The sequence below is a fragment of the Sciurus carolinensis genome, chromosome 16, assembly GCF_902686445.1.
Source record: "Sciurus carolinensis chromosome 16, mSciCar1.2, whole genome shotgun sequence".
Classification (NCBI taxonomy): domain Eukaryota; kingdom Metazoa; phylum Chordata; class Mammalia; order Rodentia; family Sciuridae; genus Sciurus; species Sciurus carolinensis.
The window spans coordinates 53,846,968-53,874,618 of record NC_062228.1 but is presented as its reverse complement, the minus strand read 5'-3'; the positions used below and the strand labels follow the sequence as shown (position 1 = coordinate 53,874,618).

General features: G+C 42.8%; 1 pseudogene; it reads left to right on the top strand.

The window, feature by feature from the left end:
* Nucleotides 1-27,604, top strand: LOC124966143 (voltage-dependent anion-selective channel protein 1-like; annotated as a pseudogene).
* The last annotated feature ends 47 nt before the right edge of the window (nt 27,605-27,651 follow it).

Here is a 27,651-nt window from a genome sequence, read left to right as displayed (position 1 = left end):
ATGAAAGCCTGCTGCAGCTATACAACTTCACAGCCTGCAGCTCTCTCCTCAGGGGCTGAGCTGGAGAGCCTCAGACCTCATCAACCCCCACTGGTGAGCCTCCAGCAGAGGCTTCCTTGTGGCAGTCCCCTTAGAAGAGATGAAAATGACAATGACCATGCAGCATCTCTCATGCCCCCATGGCTCAGGTGGAGACATGCAGGACCACCAGGGAACAAGGGGAGACATGACCCTAAACCCACAGAAAAGTTCCTGGAACTGATCACTGAAATGAGGGTGGATGAAAGATACAAAGTCAGTACCCAAACTCAGGAATTCTCTAGCCTAGCTTGAATAGCTGGAAACTGACATTTGGAAAAATACTGTGAAGTACAACACCCAATGAAATACTTACGTAGGAGTCTGATAAAACACGTAGAGGAAGTGTGGGGGGAGGAGTGCCTATGACTGATACCAGAAATTAAAGGTAAACCAAATGGAAGTTGTTTTAAAAAAAACATTATGTTATGATTTCAGAGACTCAAGGGAAATAGAATTAAGAATGAACAGTAGTGGCCCATGCCAGGGGGCTAAAGAATCTGTAAGTGTACCTCACACTTTATATAAAATTCATATCAGGATGGATCCAAATATAAAATGCAACCTGGATGTGTTGGTACACACCAGTAATCTCAGCTACTTAGGAGGCTGAGGCAGGAGGATCACAGGTTGCAGGCCAGCCTCAGCAACTTAGCCAGACCCTGTCTCAAAATAAAATGACTGGGAATGTAGCTCAGTGGTAGAGTATTTGCCTCTTATACATGAGATCCCAAGTTCAAATGGTAGAAAAAAAAAAAGAAGAGGAGAGAATACTTCCAAACTTAAAAATAAATAAATAAATAAGGTAAGCAGATATTGATAAATAGAATTTTGTCAAAACTCATTTTTTGAGGGTGCACTATTTGTCCATCTCATATTTAACATAGGATATCTATGCTGAGCATGCATGTATGTGGAAGAATATATCCAGTGTTTACAAGTATCTGAAAAGTTCTCAAAGTAAACAGAAAACAAACAACTCAGTACAAGTAAGAGCAGCACCTAACCAAACAGGAGATATAGGTAGCAATAAGTACTTGAAAAGTGTTCAACATCATTAGTCCTTGGGGACTAAAAATAAGACCATGAGGAATGACCACCTCACAACTACTGTAATGGGAACATTTTTCACAATAATGGTGGAAATGAGAAATGGAACCACCACTCTGGGTAACAGTTTGGCAGTTTCTTATAATGAAACCTTCACTCACCACATCACCCATCTCTCACAGTCCTGGACATTCATCCCAATGACACAAAAACTTGTTCCCACAAAAAAGCACAAGAATGTTCATGGCAGTTTTACTGGGAATAAAGCCAAATGGAAAACAACACAAATATCTATCAACAAGTGAATTGATGGACAAGCTGATGTATCTATACAACCCAGCAATAAAAGGAAATAAAAACCCTATCAATAGAGGCCTGGTAACCACATGGGTGGATCTCCAAGACAGTGAAGCCAGAATTGAGGACAGGCAGTTAGTGTAGAATAGGGTCCAGTGGAATTGAGGAATGGAGGCCATCTGAGTCCTGGAAGTGGGAGAACACCCTGGGAGAATGGAAAGTCAATATCTCCAGAGCCCTTTGATCACCAAGTTTACCTGCCCCCTCCCAAAAGTCTGTGGGCAGGGAATTGCTAATTACTGCCCCCTGGGCCCCTCCTGCCTGGGTCACTCCACTTGGCCCTGCTCCCTGCCCATCTCCCTCTCACATTTTGCCATCTCACAGACATCTCCTGGACCTGTAGTCACACAGGCAGGAAGAGAAAGATAGTGGGGAGAGAGCAGGAGATTCTAATCTATAAGAAGCACAGAGCATGCTCAGTTCTTGGGATTCCAGAACACCAGTCATGGCCCCCTTCTTTCTCCTGGGATAAGTCTGTGTTACTATCTGTAAATCAGATCTACTCCATATGTTTGCCTTGGCGTGCTTCTTTGGTGTTAATCTTCAACATCTGAGGAAGCAGAACTCCTCACTCATAAACAGCAGTATCAACATTATGGGTGGAGAAAGAAGTCACTCTCTAAAGACTGCACTTGGTGTCAAGCACTTACCTAATATTCTTGGACAGGTCAAACTGCAAGGATGGAGAACATACTGTGGTTTCCAGGGGTTAGTAAGATGTGACCACAAAAGGGACATAGGGGAGAGTTTTGGGGGTGAAGGAGCTGTCCTGTGAGAGACAACATTAGAGAGCCTGAGAAACAGGAGGGGCTTCAGGAACATGAACACCTGCTGTTGCAGTAGCTGTGGGTCCCTCTCCCCACCCAGCAACCTCACACAACCAGGACAACCAAGGGAGTCAGTGAAATTCTCTCTGATTTTGCAGAGTGTGGGTATTCTTCACTGCATCAATTTCTACTATAAAAACATTTTCCTGCTGGGGATATATCTCAGTTATATCCCCATATGTATACAGCTCACTTATGTGCCTCACATGCACAAGGCCCTGGGTTCAGTCCCAACACCACAAAAAAAAAAAGTTTTCCCCCCTGTGAAAACATGGCAATACTAAGTCAAACAAAGTTATCTTGTGAAAACTCTTCACAGTGCACATGTAGAAACCAGCTGGGCAGGAGGCATGTCAGGGGCTCTCTTCGGAGGTGTTTTTGGGCTTGTTCCTACCTGCTGACTCCTCGGCTTCTTCCCTCTCATGCCCCTGAGGGCTTACCCTGGATAGGTGCCATTGGTATGTCTGCTATGGTGCTGATAATTTAGATCTTCAGTAAGACTGGCACAATTCATTCACAATGTATTTTGCTATAGGACACGGTGATTTCAGTGTAGAAGAAACAGGTCATATTTTCTGCTCTTACAGAGTCCTCTTCATTAGACTTCCATGTGGATATTGAGTCCAATCTCAACACCTTAGTACAGTAGTTGTCTCCAGTGCTTCATATCATGCAGCAACCCCTGATGGGCCCTTCTGTGGTTTTCTAAGACTAGTTTTGTGACATTTGGGGAAATTGCTTGGGATTACTAAAAGAGATAAAAGTAATAGTATTTAAGCTCCTATGTCCTCAAAAATCTCTATACAACATGTTACCAGAAAAGGATTTGATTTGGTAGCAATTCATAAAGAATATGCCTGGAGATTCCAATTTTCGTGCTGTTTACAAATATTTTATTTGATGTTTATAAATCCAGACCTGGGCACATATCACTATTTCATTGACTTTGGAGAGGAAATGGAAGCTCAGGAGGTTAAGTACTTTAATAAAAATCTCACAGTTTGTGTTAGAGCTGAGCCCCAAGAACCACAAAAAGGAATTGTGAAGTTACTAAGGCCAGAAACTAGGAACAGCATCAGTCTCTGGGCAGTGTCAGTGGGGGCTGCAATACAAGGAGGGAGGGAGACTTTCATTTTTAATTGTTAACAATTACATCCTGCAATTTTTCTTATCTTTAATATTTTAAAAATCCAGATTGAATGAAAAAGCAGAAGCATCAGAGGCTGTCATGATAATCACAGTGAGGGCATAAGCATGAGTCCTATGGATGCAGAGCAGGCACATAACTAAACCAGAGAGGGCAATGGGAACAGGCTAGGATGGTGGGCAGGAGATGCCTGAGTGGAGCCTGGGGAGAGCAGTCACTCGGGTGAAGGGCCAGTGAGGCCTGCAAGCAGGGACAGGAGGCTGAGCTGGGACAGGGAAGCCTGGTTGGGGCAATGTAGGAAGTGACTGTTGTGTTGATGTGGGGGTGACAGGGAGGGGAGTAGGTGCTGGAGGTCACACAAGGCCAGGTCCTGGAAGGTGTCACCTAGGGCTGGTGGGGAGTCATACAACTCTGAGTTGTGAAAACTCATAAAGAGATCTGCATTCTTCCAAAAGCAGGTCCCACTTCTGCCATGCTGGGGCATCTTTTCCCCACACACTGGGGACCCTCAGTCTTCAGGGCTGTGAGGCACTTGTCCCAGCATCACACCCTGTGCACTATTACTTTCTTTGTGGATTTATTCGTTTTGAAATCAGTGTTGGCTTGTGGGCATCAGAGGCAAGTCTCCATGGCCTCTTGCATTTCCACACATATTGCAGTGAGGCAGTGTCTGTCCTCCTGTTCCACAGTCTTTTCAAGGATGTCACATAGTGAGCAGTGGAAGACAGAAAGTGTCTCCCTCCAGGGCAAAGCAGAGCCCTGCTTGATGATGATGATGATACCCTCTGCCATCTTCCTCCACAATGAAGTTCAGGCAGGCTTATTGCCCACTTTCAAAAGGCACTACTTAGCTGGGTGCCATGGCCCATGCCTGTAATCACAGTGACCAGGGACTGAGGCAGGAGGACCACAAGTTCAAGGCCAGTCTGGGCAATTCAGCAGCACCCTTGTTTCAAGATAAAAATAAAAAGATCTTGGGTGCAATTCAGCAGTAAATAGCCCCTGGGTTCAATCCCCACTACAAAAGAATGAAAGGTGGCATTTAAAGTACACTCCATCTTTATACCTCTGACTTGCCTTTATTTTTTCAATTGGCAACTCAGAAAAGGTCTACCTTCCATTCCTGTCTGTGTGGGGTTGCACTGAATATTCCAGCCTTGATTTCCCCTGCAGAATTTGCACATTGAATGTCCTTCCACAGCTGACATTTCCCTGTTTTGTTTTGTTTTGTTTTGTTGTTTTTTTGGTTGTTGTTTTTTTGTTTTGTTTTGTTTTGTTTTGGTGCTGTTTTTGCCATGATTAATGGGCCTGGATTTGGTCTAAGGGTCAACTGGAAGCCTGACCATTGGGCTGAGACTTGGCCAAACTGAAGGAAGACAGGCTGGCTGGTGCTGGGGATGAGTGTGTCCCCTCGATAAGAGCTGTGCCTCGGGGCTTTGTAGATCAAAACGTGTTTAAGCTGTTTACCTTTGTAAGCATGCAGGTATCCATGACATTCAAGGCCACTCTACTGTCTGGAAATTTATGTCTCCTGTGCAGTTGGGTGGCAGAGACACTCCCCACTCTCAGAAACAGAGAGAACATTCCAGGAGGCTTGATGGTGATTTCATAAACACACAGCAGAGCTGGTTCTCTCTTTCCTTTACAGAATCAGCACCTGTAGTTTCAGGGTCATCCTAGTCTACTTGCATCAGGGTCAAGCAATGAACAATGTACTCCATGAGACACACAGGAAAACCTAAAGGAAGGTTAAAGATGGCAGAGAGAACAAGGAAGGGCTCAGAGGTAAGGCCAGGGGAAGTGATGTGCCCCCTCTGTGTGTCAGTATGTATTCACAAGGAGGATCCCAGTGAGATTTACTACACCACATTCCCTTCTGCAGATGATCTTGGTACCCCACCTTCCTCTGCTAGAACCTAGGTCCAAGCTGAATGATCCAGGGCTCCCACTCAGAATCCAGCCTTGCAGCAGCCCCAGGCACTGAGAGGGAACATCTGAGGACCCTGAGACCCACCTGTATGAATCATTGTGTCTCCTTGTTCCAGGGGCCAGACTTGTGCAGTGGAGCCTCCAGATACTTCCAGCTCCCATATATTGAGTGTCCCAGCCTTCATGTCTTTCCTGCTGAAGCCTCAGAAATCATAGAGCAGAGACACATTGTTCTTGACTTGAGATAGCACAGAAATAATAAAATTATTCCTTTATGTCACTATACTCTGGTGGCTAATAGTGAAGCAGCATTTCCCTAGGACAGAATGTGGCCTGTGGCCATGAAGAGCTGCCCTGTGTGGAGACCTGCAGCACAGTTTTAGCTTGCTCTGTAGACACAAGAAGACGGTGGAGGAAATGTTCATGAAGACTGGAGGGACCTTAGTCTGACTTGGTGGAAGCTGGGAGAATAGGGGAAACTGCAAAGGAAAACTGAGAAGAAAGGAACACAACATACTAGTGTGAAGTTCAGTAACAATGACACCTGTTATAATTTTTAAAATAATAAATAATAAACTTATGCATTTGGTTGAAAATATTGCTAGACAGAGTATTCTAACAATTCATTTATTTTAACCACATTTAGAAAGAACAGAGGTATAAGATGGAATAAAAGGAAAATGTCCAGTTTCCAGGTAAATTTTAGAGCATATACATAGAAGTGCCAGATCTTTCTGGATTCAGAAATAAAAAAGGTTCAAAACTCCTGTCTCTTCTAATGGAACATTTCTGAAATTTTTAGAAAATATTTTGTTGAAGATGTAATCACAGTGAGGTTGTTTGAGTTTCTTGAAGACCTTCTGTCTTTGTTTTGGGTGGCTCTAACAAAACACCTGAGACTGGGTGCTTTATAAGGAAAAGAGGCTTTTTAAAGCTCAGAGTTTTGGAGCCCAAACTTCCTGGATGGATGGGCCCATGTCCCCTTCTCTGATGGGGCTTCCTGGCTATGGTGGAGGGCATTAGGGAGAGGGCTCATGTGAAGGGGAGAGACCACACGTGAGACAGGAAGCAGGAGACAGGGGTCCAATTTCCTTTTTACAAAAGTAGCAACCCATTTTCTCAGAAGATCACAAGTATATTTTAAGAACTACATTAATCCCTTCCAAGGACATCACCCTGAGTGATCCAACCTGCCACTAGGCCCCCCTCTTAAAGCTTCCACTATGTCAACACCACCCACAGTAGGACCAAGATTCCAGCACATGAGCTCTCAGGGGACACACTCAAACTATATTCAGATCATCACACCTCAGAAATGTCCAAGGGGATGCCCCACAGGACCTTTCTCCAAGACAGGTTGCCCTCTGAGTATCTGAAGGGCGTATCTCCCAGACCTTCCCTGTCAAACTCTAGGATGCTAAGAATCTATTGTTTTGTTGTTGTTTATGAGGTTATTATGGAGGATATTAAAAGGACACAGATAAATAGCCATTTGAAGCCATACAGAAGGTGAGGTCTAGATGGATCACATCCCTGTGGATTGAGCTGCCTTACCCTCTCAGCACAAGATTGCACCACCTACCTGGAATCTCCCAAAGAATCTTAAGGTCACTGTTCCTCACAGGGGGCTGAAGATAGAGAGAAGGTCCTGTATCAAAAAGATGTGTAGTGTGGTTTCTGTCTAGTGGGCTGACTCCCCTCAGTAAACACAAAGAAGCCATAGCATGTTAAAGGTAATTGTAGTAAACAAAGCAGTGTTGACTCCAGTGAAAAACGACAGTGAGAAAATAAGTGAGAGGATTCCTACAGAGCATCAGATTCTATAGGCAGGAAGAAGTCTCCAAAAATAGAAAGAAACAGAAACTGGATCTTATGGAAAAGGAAGGATGACTTTGCAGGGACCGAGGGTGCTTGGGGTGGAGCCAACATACATGGAGAAGCATTAACAGTCAACAAAAGGAGGCTAAGTCCAGAACCAGTGTTGCTGCTTGTCACTTATCCATTCAGGACAACTGCTCCTTGAAAGGCACACAAGAGCCTTGGCTTGGTTGAAAGTACAGAAAGGGCCTCATGCAATTGTGGAGGCCTCCAGACCCAAGATTCAGGGTGAGTAAGTGAGCAGGAAATGCAGGAGAACCAATGGTCTAGTTCCAGTCCAAGTCCAAAGGCTGACAATCAAAAGGGTCCCTGGTGTAGGTCCAGTCTGAAGACAAACAGGCTTTCAGCCCAGGAAGAGCTGCCACCCACTTCAAGTCTGAAGATGGGGGAAAACACCACCAAAAATGTCCCAGTTTGGAGACTGTCACTCAGGTGGAATTCTCTCTTACTCAAGCAAAGGTGTTTTTGTCAGTTTGTGCTACTATAACAAAGTACCACAGATTGGGTGGCTTATAAACATCAGGAGTAAATTATGGCATTTTCCAGTAAATGGATGGAACTAGAGACTAACATGCAAAGAGAAATAAGCCAAATCCAAAAAACCAAAGGCCAAATGTTCTCTCTGATATGTGGACACTAACACACTACAAGGGATGGGGAAGGAAGAATAGAGAAGTTCTTTGCATTAGACAAAAAAGAATGAAGGGAAGGGAGGAAGAAATGGAATAGGAAAGACAGTGGATTGAATCAAATATAACTTTCCTATGTTTATATATGAATACATGAGCAGTGTAACTCCAAATCATATACAACCACAACTACATGGGTAGTTATTCTCCATGTAGACATAATATGTCAAAATACATTCTACTCTCATTTATAACTAAAAATATGAAAATAAAAATAAAAAATTTTAAATACTTTAGTTGAACTAAAAATAAATAAATAAATAAAAATAATAATAACATCAGAGGTTTATTTTTCACACTTTGTTGACTATATGTCTGAGATCAGGTGCCAGGTCAGAAGGATCACATTCTGGGGAGGCCCCCTTCCAGGTGCACACCACCACCTTCAGTCATAGCCTCACATGGCAGAAAGAGAGTAGAGATTTCTGGAGTTTCTCTTTATGAGCACTAATCCAAATTATGGGGGCTCCACCTTCATGACCTAATCATCACCAAAGACCCCCCACCTCCTAATACCATCATGTTGGGGTTAGGATTGCAGCATATGAATCTGGGGAGACACAATCATTCAGTCCATTAAAGAGATCCAGCCTTTTGTTTACTCCCTCAGATGGTTGAGTGAGGACCAATCATGTCAAGGAAGGCTTCCTGTTTTATTCATCTGCTAACTTAAGTGCTAACTCATCAAAAGCTTCCTCACAGAAACAGACACAATAATGTTTGACCAAACACCTGGGCACCTCATAGCTCAGTCAAGTTCACTCATAAGTTTAACTTTCACATCATGTTTTTGCCATCTATCAGTTCTTTTTAATCCTTCAAAAACTTTATTGCTCTACTACCATCACCAATCTCTTCTTGCAGGTTGTCTACCTATTCCATTAGTGACCTATATTAATCTCCTCTCTATTATTATAATGAGATACTTGCAACTGGATGATGCCTCATGAAAAGAGTCTCATTTAGCTTACAGTTCTGGTGGTCTAAGGGCATGTTTGTTGTACCTGCTCAGTTCTGATGAGGGCATCATCACAGATGGTCACACGTGGTGGAAGTGTATGCATGAGATAGGAAGACAGCGATGACTATGGGGTCAGGCTCAGTATTTTATAATATCCTGCTCGCATGAGAACTCACTCACCCCATGAGACAAGCACTAATCCCTTCCAAGCATTTTCCTAATGACCTAACAACCTCGTACAAGTTCCCAGTTCTTGAAGGTTCCACCACCTCTCAACATTGCCACACTGAGGACCAACCTTCCAGCACATAAGTCTTTGGGGACACAATCAAGTCATATCCAAATTAAGCATCACTCCCCAGGCTCCCAAGGTCTATGTCTGTCTCACCATATGTCATAGTACGATTAATTGGGTATTTGGGGTTTGTTGTTGTTGTTGTTGTTTTGGTGTGAAGTGTTTTGGATTCTTTAAGTTTTCTAGATATTAATCCCTGTCTGAGGAATAGGTGGCAAAGGTCTACTTCCATTCAATAGATTCTCTCTTCATACTCTTAATTGCTTTCATTTCTCTGCAGTTTTTTAACTTGATGTGACTAGACCAAAATAAATAAGCAAAATGAAAAGGAGGCATTGATAATTTCCATGAAAATAGAAGAGCAATCAGTGGAGTAGAGAAAGGGGATTGAGGGAGAGGAAGGAACAGTAGAAAGCAATTAACCAAGCTATGCTATGTGTGTGAACTTCACCTTCACGTATATCTATAAAGCACATATTTTTAAAAACAAATAACAAATAAATGGAAGGAGAACAAGCAGAGTGGAGGAAGTGAAACGGGGAGGGAAGAGGAGAGCATAAGAGGAGGTACTGGATGCTGAAATGGAGCCAATTATAGTTTATGCTTCTACAATTATATCAAAATGAACCACATTATTATGTCTAACTATAATGCAGCAATAAAAAAGTCCCCAAATTCAAACTCATCCCAGTATTATTAAAAAGCCAAATTCAAAGCCTCATTCAAGACTCAAGGCAAATCCTTCCCAGCAGTGAGCCCCTGTAATATAAAAAAACAAAATTTAAAAAAAATCAAGTTACAAGCTGGATGCAGCATTGAGGTAGAGAACTGACCCAGAAAGCACAAGGCACTGGGCTCAATTCCCACAACAAAGAGTAAAACAAAAAAAAAAATTACATGCTTCCAGGATACAAGGGAAGGACAGGCACAGGGTAAAATACTCCTGGACATTACCCTGTGAAAGGGGTCATAGGCCCCAGCATAGGGCACACAATAAGCCTTAAGCTACCTGATTGGCACCTGGTGCAGACTGCAGTGTCCAAGGGCCTTGGGCAGCCCTGCCACCCCGGGGTGGCTATTCAAGCCCACATGGCTGCTCTCCTGGGCAGTGCAGTGATGTCTGTGGATTTCCTATTTGGTTGCTGCATGGTGCCCATTGCTCTGCATGTCTGAGGTCCTGGCAGCAGATCCACTCCCATGGTTCCAACAGGCATTGCCCCATGGGGTTTTCTATGGCACCCCCACCCCTGTAGCAAACTCCAGACTGTCTTCCCAGGTTTACCATTACAACCTTGGTGGGAGCTGCCATGACCTCTCACTCTTGCATCCTGTGTGCCTGCAGAACCAGCACCTCACAGATGCACCAAGGGCTGCACTGGCAATAGCCTCACCTGGGCCTGCTTGAACCATGGCTGCAGCAGTCACAGAGCACTGTGTGGGAAAGCAGGGGCAGAGTCCCAAGGGGCCCTGGACAGTGGGTCCATGGAGAGAGCCCTGAACCCCTTTCCCAAAGCTCTCTGCCCTGGAAGGCCTGTGGATCTTTGATGGTGAGACAGACTTGCAGGTTTCTTAGTTGCCCTCAAAGCCTCATGGGGGTGAGGTGGTTCTGCATGCTGGAGTTAGGGGTCATGGAGGCTTCTGTCAGGATTTCAAAGGAAGGCCTGAGAGGCCAGGCCATGTGCAGCAGGGTTGGAATCCCTGCAGAGAGCCCTTGAGATGTTGATGTGTGAGAATGTGAGAAGGAAGTCAAAGTTGCAGTGGGGATTCCTAGTAACATGCAACATCTGCCGAGGAAGCTGCAGGAATCAAACAAAGGCAAGCCAAGAGAGAGGCCGTGTGGGCTACAGTCAGCAAGGTCATGAAGGAAGAACTACACAAGCCCTTGGGAGAGAACCTCATGATGCCATGTGCCCCTGGTGCTAGATATGGAGCTATGGATGCGTTTGCCCAACTTTGGACTTTGGTCTTGCTTGGGTCCCACCCCTTCTTTCTGTGCTCCTGTTTCTCCCTTTTGGAATGGAAATATTCCCTTTGTGCCATGATATATGGGAGATCTGTACTTGATCTTTACATGGATTCACAGTCATGAGTTTGCCTTGAGCCTTAGTGAACGTGGACTTGTTGGCAATGCTGAAACTGTTAAGACTGTGGAGAGTCCTGGAAGTGGACAGCTTTAGTCAACTTTAGTTGCTGTGACTAAAGGACCCAACAAGAACAGCTGGAGAGCAAGAAAGTTTATTTGAGGTCTCACAGATCCATAGATCTTAGTCCATGGGGGCTGGTCTCTTTCCTTGGGGCTTGAGGCAAGGCTGAACATCTGGCTGCCTTGTGTGGTGGAGGTAAGCAGCTCACATCACGGTCAGGAAGCAGAGTCCACTCGCCAGATGCAGATATGTACCCAAAACCACACTCCCATTTCAACCTCCTCCAGTCACACTCACCATTCCAGTTACCACTCAGTTAATCCCTATCAGGGGGTTAAATCATTGATTGGGTTAAAACCCTTACATCCCAGTCATTTCTCCTCTGAACCTTCTTCCATTGTCTCACATAAGAGCTCTGAGGGGACATCTCACATCCAAACCATAACCTGGACTAAATGTATTTTGCATTCTGAGATGGGCATGAGCTTTATGGGGCCAGGGTGAAATGTAATGGTTTGGATATATGGGATCCCATAAAAGCTCATATGTACAAAAAGCAGACTGTTCCAAGATGAAATGAGTAGATAATGAGTCTTAACCTAAATAAGTTGATGAATTCATTTGATGAATAAAGATTTTGAATGTATTAATGGGTGGTAATCATAGGCAGGTAGGGCTGGGCTGGATGAAGTAGGTCATTCGTGGTGTGTTCTTGGGGAATTATCCCTGACTCCTTCCACTCAAGCCCTCTCTGCTTCCTGGCCGCCATGTCCTGAACTGCTTTCTTCTATCAAGCACTTCTACCATGATGTTCTGTCTCTTCTTGGACCCAGAGCAATTGAGTTGGCCAACCATGAACTGAAACTCTGAAACTGTGAACCAAAATATACTTTCCCCTTCCAGATTGTTCTTGCTGGGTCATTTGGTCACAGCTATGACAAACTGAATAACACACAATATACTTGTCCATCACAGCAGTCTCTCTGTATTTATAATCAATTACTTTGTTTTATAAAGCAGACTGTAAACTGTGGACCCATTTGTCTATACTTCTGATTGATTCTCTGGGCTCCTTTATATCCTTTCAATGTATTTCTTTTCTGGATTTTTGTGTGTGTTCTGGGGATTGAACCAGGGCTTTGTGCATGTGAGGCAAGCACTCCGCCAACTGAGCTACAATCCCAGGCCCATCTTTTCTGAATGTTATTTATCCTGATTGCAATTCAGATTCCTGAAGGAGACATAGGACTTCAGATGAAATTGAAAAGTTTTGAGACTTGAGCAATGAAAAGACTCTTGCAACTTCAGAAAACCCTTATGGGATATTTAATAGGAAAAAGCACTGTCATAAATGACTCGAGGTACAGACATTGGTCATGCATTCTGCTCATGAACACAAGCACCAGTCACAATATGCAGTGTAAATATTGAAATTGGTGAGGATATACAAATGAAGAAAGAGATAAATAACTCATCCCTGGACCACAGTGTCACCTGCAGAGCTGTGCTGGGGTCAGGCAGAGTGTGAATGGATGCTCCGTGGGAAGGCTTCAGTGGTTCTTTTACTAGTTTGACAGAAAATCTTGATAGAATAGGCATGAGAATTGGAGGCTATGTATGACTTTAATTTATTCTTTCAGAGTGAATATTTGTACACTGTGCTCCAAAACTACTGGGTATCCCTTTCAGGAGTGCTGCCCTGATATCCCCTCAGCAGACCTTATGTGAAAGCATCAGTTGGTCTTACTGAAAACCAAAGAATCATGGATTCCAGAGGCTTCAGCCCCAGGATGCTGTGTGCAGATATGAGGACCACAGTCACTGCTCCTCTCTCTCTGGACTCTGTGGTAACCATGGCTTTTCTCCAGTTCCTGTCCCACATTCTGCATGAATTTGTGAAGTCTCAGAAGACTCATTGATGCAGCCAGAAACCAGTTTCCAGGAGTTTGTTTAAAGCTGTGAGCTGGTGGACGGTGTGGGGTTGAATGTTGGAGCTTCCAAGAAACATAAGAATGAGAACAAGAGACCCCATGAAATTAGCCTTGGAGAGACCTAGAGATGAGCATGCTTCCTTCAGCCAGGGAATTTTCCCTCTTGCCTTGTGGGAAGGATGAGCTTGTGAAGTCACAGGGAACCACAACCCAACAACTCCTTGAAAACATGAACCCCAAGTTCAATAAACACCTGGCACCACCTCTCAAGGAAAACTCCCACATTAACACAGGTCTGCTATTTGTATGTGAATTTCAAATAAGAAGATAAAAATCTTCAATGTAAGCATCCATCAAATGTTTCACCCAAAGTACTCCAAAAATGATTTTATTATTTATCTGAATATCAAATGTATCTGGGCCTCTGCTGTGGTTTGGGTGTGGTTTTTCTCCAAAGGGTCCACTCATGGGAGGCTTTGTCCTCAGGGTGGTGGTATTGGGAGGTTGTGGAAAACCAAAGAGATGGAGCCTCATAGGAGGTCCCTAGGTCACTGGGGCTATGCCCATGGTAGGGATTAAGGGAAGTACCCTGGATTTCATGGTTGTTCTCTTTAGAAGTTTATTGCAAAAGTCCAAACCTGGCCCCATTCAGTTCTCTGGGTTCCTGTCTAGAAATGTGACCATTTATACCCACACATACTCCCTTGTGAGTATCTATGATGGTGTGATGCTATGAGGGCCCTCCCCAGAGCTGAGCTGATGCAATTCATACATTTGAACCTCCAAATCTGCAAGCTAAATCAACTTTCCTCCACAAGTTTTCCTAGGTATTCCATTATGATGATGAATGCTGACTAGTAAAGTGTCCTGGGCTTTTATTTCTGGAATTTGGCAAACTCAACAAGCAGCACCTGGCTCCAGTGTCCATGAAATGACCCTCCACTTCCTTGTGAATATGAGATCAAGGAACCCCAGCGCTACTTCAAGGAACCTGTTTAAATTAGGGCTGTGGCAGAGGAACACTTAAGAAAGCATGAATTATTTCTAGTCTGTCACACTCTTACCACCATCTCAGCTCTAGTCCAGTTCAGGGCCAGAGTGAGATTTCCTCATGTGCAATCTGCTCCTCTTTAGAGTGTGGAATTCTCTGATCTGGCCATGGGAATCAGAGAACATCACAGAGGCATATGTGGATTCAAGTTGCACCCAGCCATGAAACACTCCCTTCCCTGGATTCTCATCTTGTCTTTTAGGTTTGTTCTCTGTGTCTTCACTTTACAGGTTCCATACAGTCCAAGTCCAGTCCTAGGGACACTTCCTCCATCCTGATCACCAAGATCCCAAAAGAATCAGTCTCAAACTTACACTGGGCTTTAGGCAGAACCAGAAGTAATGTAGGAGATTCTCCATGAAGGAAACAGATAAACCAGGTGCTGTGGCACACACCTGTAATTCCAGTGGTTCGGGAGACTGAGGCATGTTGATCATGAATTCAAAGACAGCCTGAGCAACCTAATGAGCTCCTGAGCAACTCAGTGAGACCTTGTCTCTAAATAAAATATAAAAAGGTGTGATTAGGTATCCCTGGTTTCAATCTGTGATACCAAAAAAAGAAAAAGGGGAAAAAAACATGACTGAAAATCAGCCCCATCACCACCCCCTTTCCTTTCTACAAAGCTGGTTTGTTTCCTTGCACACCCATGCTCACACTCAGCGATTTCCAGTGATGAATAGGGAAGAGGGAGGAGGTGATTTGCCATTGTGGGATGGGGCTCCTACAGAAGCCCAGCACTGGATCCAGACCTGGTGTTCTCTGCCACTTGAGGACATTACCCAAAGTACCCCAGGAGAGGGCTGGCCAGCCTCCAGGTGAGGGAACCAGATCTATTACACATGGAGGGCTGATGTGTGGAATAAACCATGCACCTCTGCCCACCTGGGGGCACAACTACACCTAATGCCACACTTCTATAGATGCTCATCCAGATTTGTGGGTCTCCTGGGACAGATGACTTAGGGGAAAAAAGTCCCAGATGTCAGCTGTGGTTGCAGGACTCCTGCCACCACCAAGGAAGGCACAAGCTGGGAAGTCTGCTGGACTCCAGGAAGGAGGGAGCATGGAGAGAGCAGTGGGGAGGGTTTCAGCACCTGCCCCTCCTGAGAGAGGACCTGCTGTGTTCCCCACCCTCCACCTCCCCTCCCAGGTTCTCTTCCACCTGCTCTGCCTCTGTGTCTCTGAAACCCAATTGCAAAAAGGCTCTCCTTTTGCTTTTCAGATTTAAAAAAAAAAATCTTGTCAGAGAAGCCAGAGCTGATGTTCTCTGGAAGAGGCTTACAGAGAAGCCTGTAGTCCTAGGCTATGGACATGGGTAGACTACACTACAGTTATAGAGACTGTGAGTTTGGAGTCATTTCTCATCAGGATAGAATGAAATGTAAACCAGAACAAATACAAACATGATGTTTTAGTTGTGTGCTGAGTTGAAAGAGATGATTTTTACTTGATGATTTTGCTTGCAAAGTGTGGACTTAGTTAACTAGTACTGCATTGTTTCCTTATTTTTTTCTGCTTTACTGACTCCTGAATCAAAGAGTTGAAGTTCATTTAGAGTACTGAGGGCATTAAAGCCCTCTGGACGTTCACCTGATGATGAATTTTTTCTCTGGCTGGATCCATCTTCCTTTCTGGACCAGTCATGTGCATGGCCTTCCCTTTGATAAACAGTGGGGAAAGATCTGAATCCTAAAGACAGACTTGGGTGGGGATCCAGCATTATAGGTGCTTCAGTCATGTGTGGCTGCCCCTCAGCCTCAGGCCACTGCATGCATGGCTTTGCAAGCACAGCACACAGAGCACTGTCTCTTTGCTTTAATGACTTCAGTTCCCACCAAGGTAACAACCTCATGCTAGAGACTGCATCAGCCATGATGAGGGATTGGAGAGCATGTTTCTGTTCTGGCCTTGGTTTGTGGCTGCAGGAGGGGTGGCTGAGTCCAGGTCCTGGGGCTGCAGGGAGCACAGGGAGAGCTGTCCAGTCAGCACTGCTCAGAGCAGGAGGCCAGATAAGTGCCTCCCTGGACTGTGGAAACCCATGCACATTATTGACTGTCCCCAGACAAGAGAAGGGGGTGAAGGGCTTTGTTCCAAGTCCCACCCCAGGATCAGGCACTGTCAGTGCTTAGAGCAGAATCCCCTGCCCCTTCCTCACTTTCTTTCCATCTGGTCCTTTGTTGCTGAGGTCATTTGATGTATGTCTGTTCATTCTCTGTGATCCTTCTCTGTATTTTTAATTTTTGAAACATTACTTAAAGTAATTATACAGATTATGAGGGAGAATAGATTAAGGACCCTTGTCCAGGCCCCACTCCACCTGGATTAGCACAGCTGACACAAGGCTAAGGATCTACCTTCATCCTGTCCCTTGCAGTTATCAGAAGAGCAAGCCTTTCCCCAGTTATAAACAGCAAGATCCTGTTTTCCATATGGGTTTGTAATCTCAGTGACTCAGGAGGCTGAGGCAGGAGGATTCCATGTTCAAACCCAACCTCAGCAATTTAGTGAGGCCCTGTTCAAGTTAGGGAGACCCCGTCTCAAAATAAAACATAAAAAGGGGTGGAGATGTGGCTCAGTGATAAAGTGCCCCTAGATTCAAGTCTCAGTACAAAAAAAATCAAAACAACACACAGACAAACATGTTTTCCAAAATATTTCCCCACCATCCCAAGGAGCATGCAGAGATCCCCAAACTTGACCTATAGTACCTGGAGGGAATAATCTCCTACTTAAGATCTCATACATATTCCTTCTATCTTATTCATCCAGTGTAAAACCTAGGAACAAATATTTGGTAAAAGCACAAGAGCTACTATGGGCAAAGCATGGGAATCTGTCCATCATCCCACATTTAGCATGAGCCACTCCTAGTGAAAAGTTCATCAAAGGTGAACGAAGTGCATAGAAGCCCATATCCCCTCTGAATGGATAGGCAGATATCTATGTCATGTTCCTGCTACCAGGGTCCAGCTTATATCCCTCCAATAAACTCTCTCAACTGCTTTCCTTTGTCCTGGTGAATTCTTCTTACCCCCGCCCCACACTATACCAGCAACCATCTAAAGGTCCTGCAACAGACAATGTAGGAATATATTTTATGAAAATACATTGAGAACTAGAGCTTACACAGTGAGGGCTGGTCCTCATGACATGCCCTCCCCTCCCCAGAGGTAATTGCATTTACAGGGTGAAGTTTGTATTTTTCCATAAATTCTGCGTAGTTGAATGCATATGTGTACATACAGACTACACATTTGCTTTTTATAGGTAGACTATCATACATACCTCCTCGAAACCCTAAGTGATCACAGGTATTTCTGCCTGGTTCTCCATAATAGGGATAAATTGTAATTTATTTCATTTGACCCTTTTGAAAGTCATTTAGTTTGCACCACATTTTTCAGTCTTTTCCTAAAAATGCTGCAACAGATGTACATACATTATAACATGGGCTTGGAAAGCAGATTTTGCTACAGTGAGTTTGCTCAGGTCTGCAGATGCCCAAAGGGCAACTAAAGCAGGATAAAGCTTGGCATCTTGGCCTTTTGCTTACATCTGTCTCCTTTATTAAATGAAACTTTGGGTCATTTCCTTGCTCAGCTCTGCACAGAGTCATGTCAATCATTTTGGAAGAATTCACCTAAAAACAAATAACATGAGATTTATCAGCCTTAGATTTACCTAACTTCTCATCCTCCTTCAATATTTGCAGATTTTCAGCATTCTGTTTCAGAGGCCTGGAGTGGCCCTGGAAGATTCCAGTCACTGTCCTACAGTTCCTACAGCAGGAGGCAGACGCACGCCCAAAAAACAGGAGCAATCTTCTATTGGAAACTTAATTGCCTCTTTCAGGATCACAGGTCTGATATATAAACATTGTGAGTGACCAACTTGGGCAGGACTGCTTACGTATGAAGACTTCACACCGCTGCACAATTCTTCCTCCATTTAACCCTAAAACTCCTGTCAGCAACCTGAAGACAGGGCTGAGATGCTCGATCTCATTTTGCCTTCCCAACATGGCCGGTTGATTGAATGTCTTTTCCTGTTCTTCACTATCACCTTTTCTATTTGTTTCTTGGAGTGAGTGCCTGGACCTGATGTGATGGAACTCCCAGAATCAGGTCTCTGATCTAGGACTGGTAACAGCATCTTGTGTGTACGTCTTTGTGCACACATCACAGGGTTCAGTCAGTCACAACAGTGGAAGTAGAAATCGTGATGCAACTTGTGCAGGACAGATTGAGCCACATGAGAAGAAAAAATAAACAAATTGTTAACAAGAAGAATGAACAATGGCATGTCCAGGATTTTGATTCTATGAATTTAAATGCATTTGGAATGGCTGCAAATAAAATTTACTAACTCCAAACACTCCACAAGACAGTCATGTTAATAAGAGGTTTATTCCTGGAGAAGTCACTTGAAGTTGTGTAATGGTGCAGATTCTGGGGAACTTGTAACTTAACTGCCTCACACAAATGTTCATCACTTTGAGGGGAGAATAATTAATATAAGATGTCAAGGTGATCCACTTTCACCAAATCATGACAAGAGAGAGTTATTCAAAATATACCTCCTCTCAAAAAGAGATGCACAGCTTGTTGGTTGGAACTCTTATGCCCTCCATTGCAGGGCTAGGCCTAAATACTCCTTATCAAGGCAGTTGGGTTCCATTTATTCTGGGTGAGTGTTATGTGCTTTGAAGAGTTTTAAAAATGTTTTTCTATTTGGAGGAAAAAGAAGTCATTGGTAATGGGATAAATCATCTGAAACTCCAGGGAACCCCATGTGATGGCACCATGCAGCACTCTGCAGAGGTCGATAATATTTACCCATGGGAGCACAGGCCCAAACAAGATTACACTCCGCATTTGGGCTGCCACCAAGTCTTTTTTCATTTGGGTACCCAGGATTGAACTCAGGGGCACTCAACCACTGAGTCACATCCCCATCCCTATTTTGTATTTTATTTAGAGACAGGGTCTCAGTGAGTTGCTTAGTGCTTCGCTTTTGCTGAGGATGTCTTTGAACTTGTGATCCTCCTGCCTCAGCATTCCAAGTTGCTGGGATAGGCATGTGCTTGGCTGCTGCCCAGTCTTAACACTGGGTTGTTGACTTGGTTGGGATGCAGTTCCTATGACTTGCAGGAACCAGGAATCAAGGATGTGATCCTTGTTCTTCCTCCACCTCTCTATCAGCTCAGTTTTCCCAATCCTCATACTCCCTTTAATTCAGTGGCACATGGGCATGGTGTCAAGTTCAGAGATTAAGTACACAGTGAACCAGAACACCAAACTGCATGTCTCCTTGACCATGTGGGGTGGAATAAGTTGCCGAATATGAAGGGACTATGGTCAGCAATCAGAAATGATGGGCCCCAGTCAAGGTCTAGTTTAAATGCAGACCACACCAGGATGCTAACAGGCAGAAATATGAATGGATACCTTAAATGTAAAAGGCCATGAGGTTCACCTCAGGTAACACTCCTGGCCAGCTCCTTTGTCCCAGAAAAAAGAAAATGGGAGTGGGGAGTGAACCAGGTGGGAGTTACAGGAAGGATAAAAACTCAGACTAAAAGATGCAGCTGATACCTTCTCAATGCCTCTTTAACATAGATTTTGCTCCATGCTGTACGCCAACCATAGAAGCCCCTAAACCAGCACACCAAATGGGTTTTTCTGCTATCAGCCCCTTTTCCACATGGTGGGAGTTCTCACTCTACTCATTTAAATAAATTCTGTTCCTTTTGCTCTTTCCTTCCATTATTATTCATGGATTTTGTTCTTCAAATTGGTAAACAAGAATACAGAAGGAATTGACAAAGGGGTACCTAGTCTCATTTCAAATCTCTGGTATCATCCCTCTTCTTTACAAAAGCAGCACACTTTCCCACACCCTCTTTCTGCTTTACAATGTTTCTTTTACATCACTACTTGGTAACTTCTCTTCAATTAGGACAACAACAAATAAGCAAATAAATACACAATTACATAAATAATTTTCAGTTAACCAGAGATGGGGAAGTAGAAGAGGAAAATAGTGGTGATTTGCATCACAGAGAAAGCGATGTGAAATCAGGTGTCCTAAAACCTGCTGACCAAGGACATGAACAGAAATTTTTGAGAATTTTCTTTTTAAAGTAACACAAGATTCTGGATTGGATTCTGCAACAGGAAATAGATATTAGGGCACAAATGACAAAATTACAATGAAGTCTATACTTTAGTTAATAGCCTGGGGTCCATGTTAATATTCCAGTTTGGAGAACTGATTATGTAAGTAAGAAACTATGTTGTGTGAAAGATACATAGAAATTTTGTTCTTCTTCACAATTTTTTGAAGTCTGAAACTATTTAAAAATAGTAAGCTAGAAAATATTTTATATGACACATATCACAATTATCATGACCATTCCCCAAAGATATAATCAAGAAGCCCTTTGGGTCACCTCATGCCTGAAATTATGATCATAAACTCCTCTTCTTCTCTGTGCTACATATCTAAGTTCCCTGGGTTTTGGCATGGTCCAGGGGATTCTTTGGAACCCTGGTGCTCAGTTATAATACTCTACCACCTGAAACACAGCTGACCAATTGTTAGCCCAGATGTAAGAGCAAGGCATGCTGATCATTTCAGAATGTGATGGGCATGTTGTGGAAACCCAGGGAGGCAATGTCCTCACTACCACGTGTAACCCACATAAACCACTAAAGGCTGAACAGGTCCAGTGATATGGTTTGCCTATTATGTATGCCCCCTGCCCTCTGCCAGATCTCATGTTGATGCAGGGATGCTTGGAGGTGAAATGATTGGAGTGTGAGAACTGTAACCTAATTAGTCCATCCTAGTTTGAATAGATGCCTGGGGTGGTTACCTGTAGGGAGGTGGAGTAGCTTGGAAAAGATGAGTCATTAGGTGTGACCTGGGAGGATTCATCTTTTCTCTTGCCCTTTTCCCGTTCCCTCTGTTTCCTGGCTGCTACGAATGGAGCAGCGCTCCTTTGTCAGCACCTCCTACCATTTTGAGCTCCCACATCTTGGGCCTGGAGCAATGGAGTCAGCCATGTATTGACTGAGACCTCTGAAATCATGAGCACCAAACAAACTTTTCTTCCTCTAAGTTGTTCTTGTTGGATAGTTTGGTTACAACAACACAAAGCTTACTAAAATAGAAGTTGGTACCAGGAGTGGGGATATTGCTCTCACTAGCCTGACCATGTGGTTCCAAAGCCTTTGGAAACAGATTTCAGGGGGAGTTTGGGATAAGTCAGGCTGGAAAAGCTTTAGAATGCTGGAAGCAGAACTTAATAGTGATTCTGGTGGAAACTCAGAGGGACAGAATGCCAACAGGAATGCAATCTTTGTTCATGAGGTTTCAGAGAGAAATGAGAACTCTCCTGGGAATTGGGCTAGAGTCCATTCGTGCTACATTCTGGCAAAGAGACTATCCACAACATGACCATGTCCTGAGATTTTCAGTGAGGCTGAATATAATAATGGTGAACTAGTTAATCTGGTGGAGGAAATTTCATGGCAGCACAACATACAGTCAGTAGCATAGATATTGCTGGTGGTTTTTAGCCAGGTGTACTGTGAGGATCAGGAGAAGAAAACAAGGCTAAAGGATGTTTAAGACTTGCAGTTTGAGTATAAAAGGACTTGTCAATCTAGGATCGAGGAAGTTGTACTTTACTAAAGAGAGTATGTCCTAGACATTCTTTGTGGAATTAGGGCAGAAGATGGGACCTGTTTCTTTGTTGCATTTTGGTCCTACTTTGGTTTCATCCCATCTTTCTATGCCCCATTCCTCTCTTTGGGAATGAGAATGTTTACCCTTTGCCACTGTATATGGATGTGTGTGTGTGTGTGTGTGTGTGTGTATATATATATATATATATATATATATATATATATATATATACACCTTGCTTAAAATATTTACAGAGTATCGCAGTCAAGAGTTTTCCTTGAGTCTTAAAGGAGATTTTGAACTTGGACTTCTGGGCAATGATGGAACTTTTAAGACTAAGTGACTCTTGGAGATGAACAGAATGCATATTGCATTGTGACATAAACTTTGGAGGTCAGGAGTCAGGACAGAATGTCATGGTTTGAATAAAGGTGTACCCCTAAGTTCCTGTGTTAATGCAGAAATATTCAGAGGTGAAATTATTAGATTCTGATAGCTGTAACCTAATCATCCTAATTTAAATGGACAGACTGTAGGCAGATGGGGCATGCTTGGAGGGGATGGATCACTTGGGGTGCCCTGGAAGGGTTCGTCTTCATTGTGTCACCCCTCCCCTCTCTCTCTCTCTCTGCTTTCTGGCTGCAACCAACAGAGAAGCACTCCTGCCCCACACCCTTACTCCCTGTGCAGTCCTTCACCTTGGGCCCAGAACAATGGACTTAGTCATCTCTAGATGAGATCTCTGAAACCATGAGGCCCCCCACACCCAAGAAAGCTTCCTTCCCTAAGTTGTTTGTGTTGGATATTTTAGTTACAGTAACTCAAAGCTGACCAAACATCTAGTCTGTACTAAGAGTCCATGTTGTCTGAATCTTACCTGACCACAACACATGCTGGGAAAACTGCAGGGACCTGGCAAACATTTCTGTAAATCAAAATTACTATTAGCATTTAAATAGACCATATTGCTGAAAAATCTTGATTGCCAAATATCATTACTAACCACATTTCCTCTTTATTAGTGGCTTAAAAAACACACATTTCTTTTCCTTACACACAAATTGGAACAGGTCTCAGATTGTGTCTCTTTCATGTAATTCTAATAGACGAACAGACTTGGCCTGGAGAATTTTCATCCAGAATGGCTCATTTGTGTTCCTAGGAAGTGGTGCTGAGTGCTATTTGGGAGCCTAGGCCAGGCCTTTGACTGGGGCCCTAGTTCTCTCACATGGGCCTGTTTTTTTTTTTTTTTATTTAGCTTTTAATTTTTTATAGACTGAATTTTGATTCATTGTACACAAATGGGGTACATAATTTCATTTCTATGGTTGTACACAATGTAGATTCATACCTTTCGTGTAATCATACATGTACATAGGGTCTCATTCCACCATTTTTCATACCCCCTCCCTCTCATTTTCTTCTACATATTCTAAAGTTCCCCCATTATTCTCTCATTCCCCATCCCCACCCACTATATATATCATCCTCCACATGTCAGGGAAAACTTTCAGCCTTTGGTTTTTGGGCTTGGCTTATTTCACTTAGCATGATATTCTCCAGTTCCATCCACTTATTTGCAAATGCCATAATATTATTCTTCTTTATGGTTGAATAGTATTCCATTGTGTATATATACCAGAGTTTCTTTATCCATTCATCTGTTGAAGGGCATCTAGGTTGGTTCCACAATCCTGCTATTGTGAACTGAGCTGCTATAAACATTGATGTGGCCGTGTTACTGTAGTTTGCTGATTTTAGGTCCTTTGGCTATAAATCGAGAAGTGGGATAACTGGGTAAAAAGGTGGGTCCATTTCAAGTTTTCTGAGGATTCTCCATACTGCTTTCCAGAGTGGCTGCACCAATTTGCAACTACACCAGCAATGTAAAAATGTGCCTTTTCCCCCACATCCATGCCGACATCTATTATTGTTTGTGTTCTTGATAAAAGCCATTCTAATTGGAGTAAGATGAAAACTTAGAGTTGTTTTAATTTCCATTTCTCTAATTACTAGATATGTTGAACACTTTTTCATATATTTATTAGTTGCCTGTGTGTCTTCTTCTGTAAAGTGTCTGTCCAGTTCCTTGGCCCATTTATTGATTGGGTTCTTTGTATTTTTGTTGTAAAGTTTTGTAAGTTCTTTATAAATTTTGGAGATAAGTGCTCTATCTGAAGTGCATGTCAAAAATATATTCTCCCACTCTTTAGGCTCTCTCTTCACATTCTTAATTGTATCCTTTGCTGAGAAAAAGCTTTTTAGTTTGAGTTCATCCCATTTATTGATTCTTGCTTTGATTTCTTGTGCTTTGGGAGTCTTATTGAGGAAGTCTGATCCTAAGGCAACATGATGAAGATTCAGGCCTACTTTGTCTTCTATTAGGAGCAGGGTCTCTGGTCTAATTCCTATGTCTTTGATCCATTTTGAGTTGAGTTTTGTACAGGGTGAGAGGTAGAGGTTTAATTTCATTTTACTGCATATGATTTCTAGTTTCGCCAGCACCATTTGTTGAACAGACTATCTTTTCTCCATTGTATGTTTTTGGTTCCTTTGTCTAGTATGAGGTGACTGTATTTATGTGGTTTTGTCTCTGTGACTTCTATTCTGTACCATTGGTCTGCCTGTCTATTTTGGTACCAATACCATGCTGTTTTTGTTACTATTGCTCTGTAGTATAGTTTAATGTCTGGTATTGTTATACCTCCTGTTTCACTTTTTCTAGTCAGGATTGTTTTGGCTATTCAAGGTCTCTTGTTCTTCCAGATGAAGTTCATGATTGCTTTCTCTATTTCTATGAGGAATATCATTGGGATTTTAATTGGAATTGCATTGAATCTGTATAGTGCCTTTGGTAGAATGGCCATTTTGTCAATGTTAATTCTGCCTATCCAAGAACATGGGAGATCTTTCCATCTTCTAAGGTTTTCTTCAATTTCTTTAAAGTTCTGTAGTTTTCATTGTAGAGGTCTTTCACCTCTTTTGTTAGATTAATTCCCAAGTATTTTTTTGAGGCTACTGTGAATGGAGTGGTTTTCCTAATTTCTCTGTCAGAGGATTCATCACTTATGAATATAAATGCATTAGACAGACACTATTGAAATACATAACATAATTAGAAGCTACTTTGAAAATCTATACTCCAACAAAATAGAAAATATCAAAGTTATCAACAAATTTTTAGAGACATATGATCCTCCCAAACTGAATCAGGAAGATATACACAATCAAAACAGATCAATTTCAGGTACTTAAATAGAAGAAGCCATCAAAAGCCTACCAACTGAGAAAAACCCAGGACCAGATGGATTCTCAGCTGAATTCTACAAGTGATACCAATACTCCTTAAAGTATTTCAGGAAATAGAAAAGGAGGGAACCCTTCCAAATTCATTCTATAAGGCTAGTATCACTCTGATACCAAAACCAGACAAAGACACATCAAAGAAAGAAAACTTTAGACCAATATCCCTGATGAACATGGATGCAAAAATCCTTAACAAAATACTGGTAAACCTCATACAAAAATATATTAAAAAGATAGTGCACCATGATCAAATGGGGTTTATCCCAGGGATGTTAGGTTGGTTCAACATCCAGAAATCAATAAATGTAAATCACCACATCAATAGACTTAAAGTTAAGAATCACATGATTATTTCAATTGATGCTGAGAAAGCATTTGATAAAATACAGCACCCCTTCATGCTCAAAACACTAGAAAAAATAGGAATAGTAGAAACATACCTCAACATTGTAAAGGCTATGTATGCTAAGCCCACAGTCAACATCATTCTTAATGGAGAAAAACTTAAAGCATTTCCTCTAAAAACTTGAACAAGACAGGGATGCCCTCTTTCACCACTTCTATTCAACATCATCCTTGAAACACTTGCCAGAGCAATTAGGCCAAAGAAATTAAAGGGATACAAATAGGAAAAGAAGAACTAAAGCTGTCACTATTTGCTGATGACATGATTCTACATTTACAGGATCCAAAAAATTCCATTAGAAAACTTCTAGAACTAATAAATGAATTCAGAAAAGTAGCAGGATATAAAATCAATGTGCATAAGTCTAAAACATTTCTATCCACATGGGCCTTTTGACAAGGCTCCTTGGTCTTCTTTGCAGACCAACAGATCAACTTCATGAGCAATTTTAAAAACTTATTTGTTTTTGTACTAGGGATTGAACCCAGGGATACTTTACCACTGAACTTCACCCACAGCCCTTTTTATTCTTTATTTTGAGATAACATCCCACTAAGTCACTGAAGTTCACCTCAAACTCATCATTCTCCTGCCTTAGACTCCCAAGGTGCTGGGATTTCAGGAATGTGAAGCTATATGTGACTCGTGGGCAAGTTTTCCTAGAAGCTTGTGCAATAGCCACAAAGTTTATGGTCTACTTTAAAAATTAGACTTGATGGTGGAAAACCTTGCCATTGACATGAAACTCAGATCATTTCCAACACAGTCATCAGGGCAACCTCAGATTTAATGGGGTCAGGGGACAAATTAGAATTCACTCTTCATTGGGAAAAACAGGAAGCATTTGTGGCCATCTTTCATCTACCAGATACATGGAAATTCAATATTAAAGTAAATAATATTCAGTCTTGTGCCTCAGCTCCTGAGGTAGCCAACTTCACTCCCACAGCTCCTGTTGCCACCACCTCTGATTAGAAGACAGTTGTGTCTGCCACACACGATGATCTTGGCAACTGTTCCAGGCATGTCTTCACCAACGACTGTGGATTTGGCTTGATACAATTTTTATTTTCAAAACACAATCTGAGAATTGATTGGCATTACAATCTCAGAATCAGTCAACCAGAGACCCCAAAGAGACAGGCAGCCTGGAAAGCAAGTACAGGTGAAAAAACACCACCTGACATTTACAGAGAAGCAGGACAGTGACAACATCCTAGGCAGTGAGGTTATGGTGGAAGAGCATCTTTCTCCTGGACTGACACTGACCTTTGATTCATGCCTCTCACCTAACACTGGGGAAACGTGCTGAAATCAAGAGAGGATACGAGCAGGAGCATGTCCACCTGGGCTGCACGGTGGCCTCTGAATCCCTGGGACTTCCACAGAGGCATTTGGTGCTGGGTCAGAGCGCTGTGTGACTGACCAACAAATGAATTCTGAGACTGCAGTGTCCCAAGGGACCAGAGCTACTTCCCAGTTGGCAACAAGGCTGACGAGTTCGAGCTTCACACTAATGTAAATGACAGAGCTGAGTTTGGTGGCTCCATTTATCAGAAGGTAAACAAGAATTTGGAGACCAACTTCTATCTCACCTGGACAGCAGGAAAGACCTGCTTTGGAATAGCAGCAAATTATCAGATTCACCCTGAAGCCTGCTTCTCAGCCAAAGCAAACAACTCCAGCCTGAGAGGTTTAGGATACACCCAGATCCTAAAGTCGGGTGTCAAGCTGACATGGTCAGCTCTGCTGGATGGCAAGTAGATGAAACCCAGTGGTCACAAACTTGGTCTAGGACTGGAAGTTCAAACAGAAATGAATACTATATCTTCATTAATTTTAAATTATTTTGCACCATAGCTACCTTCAGAATTTAGTGTACCTTATAATGCTATATGTATGGGATA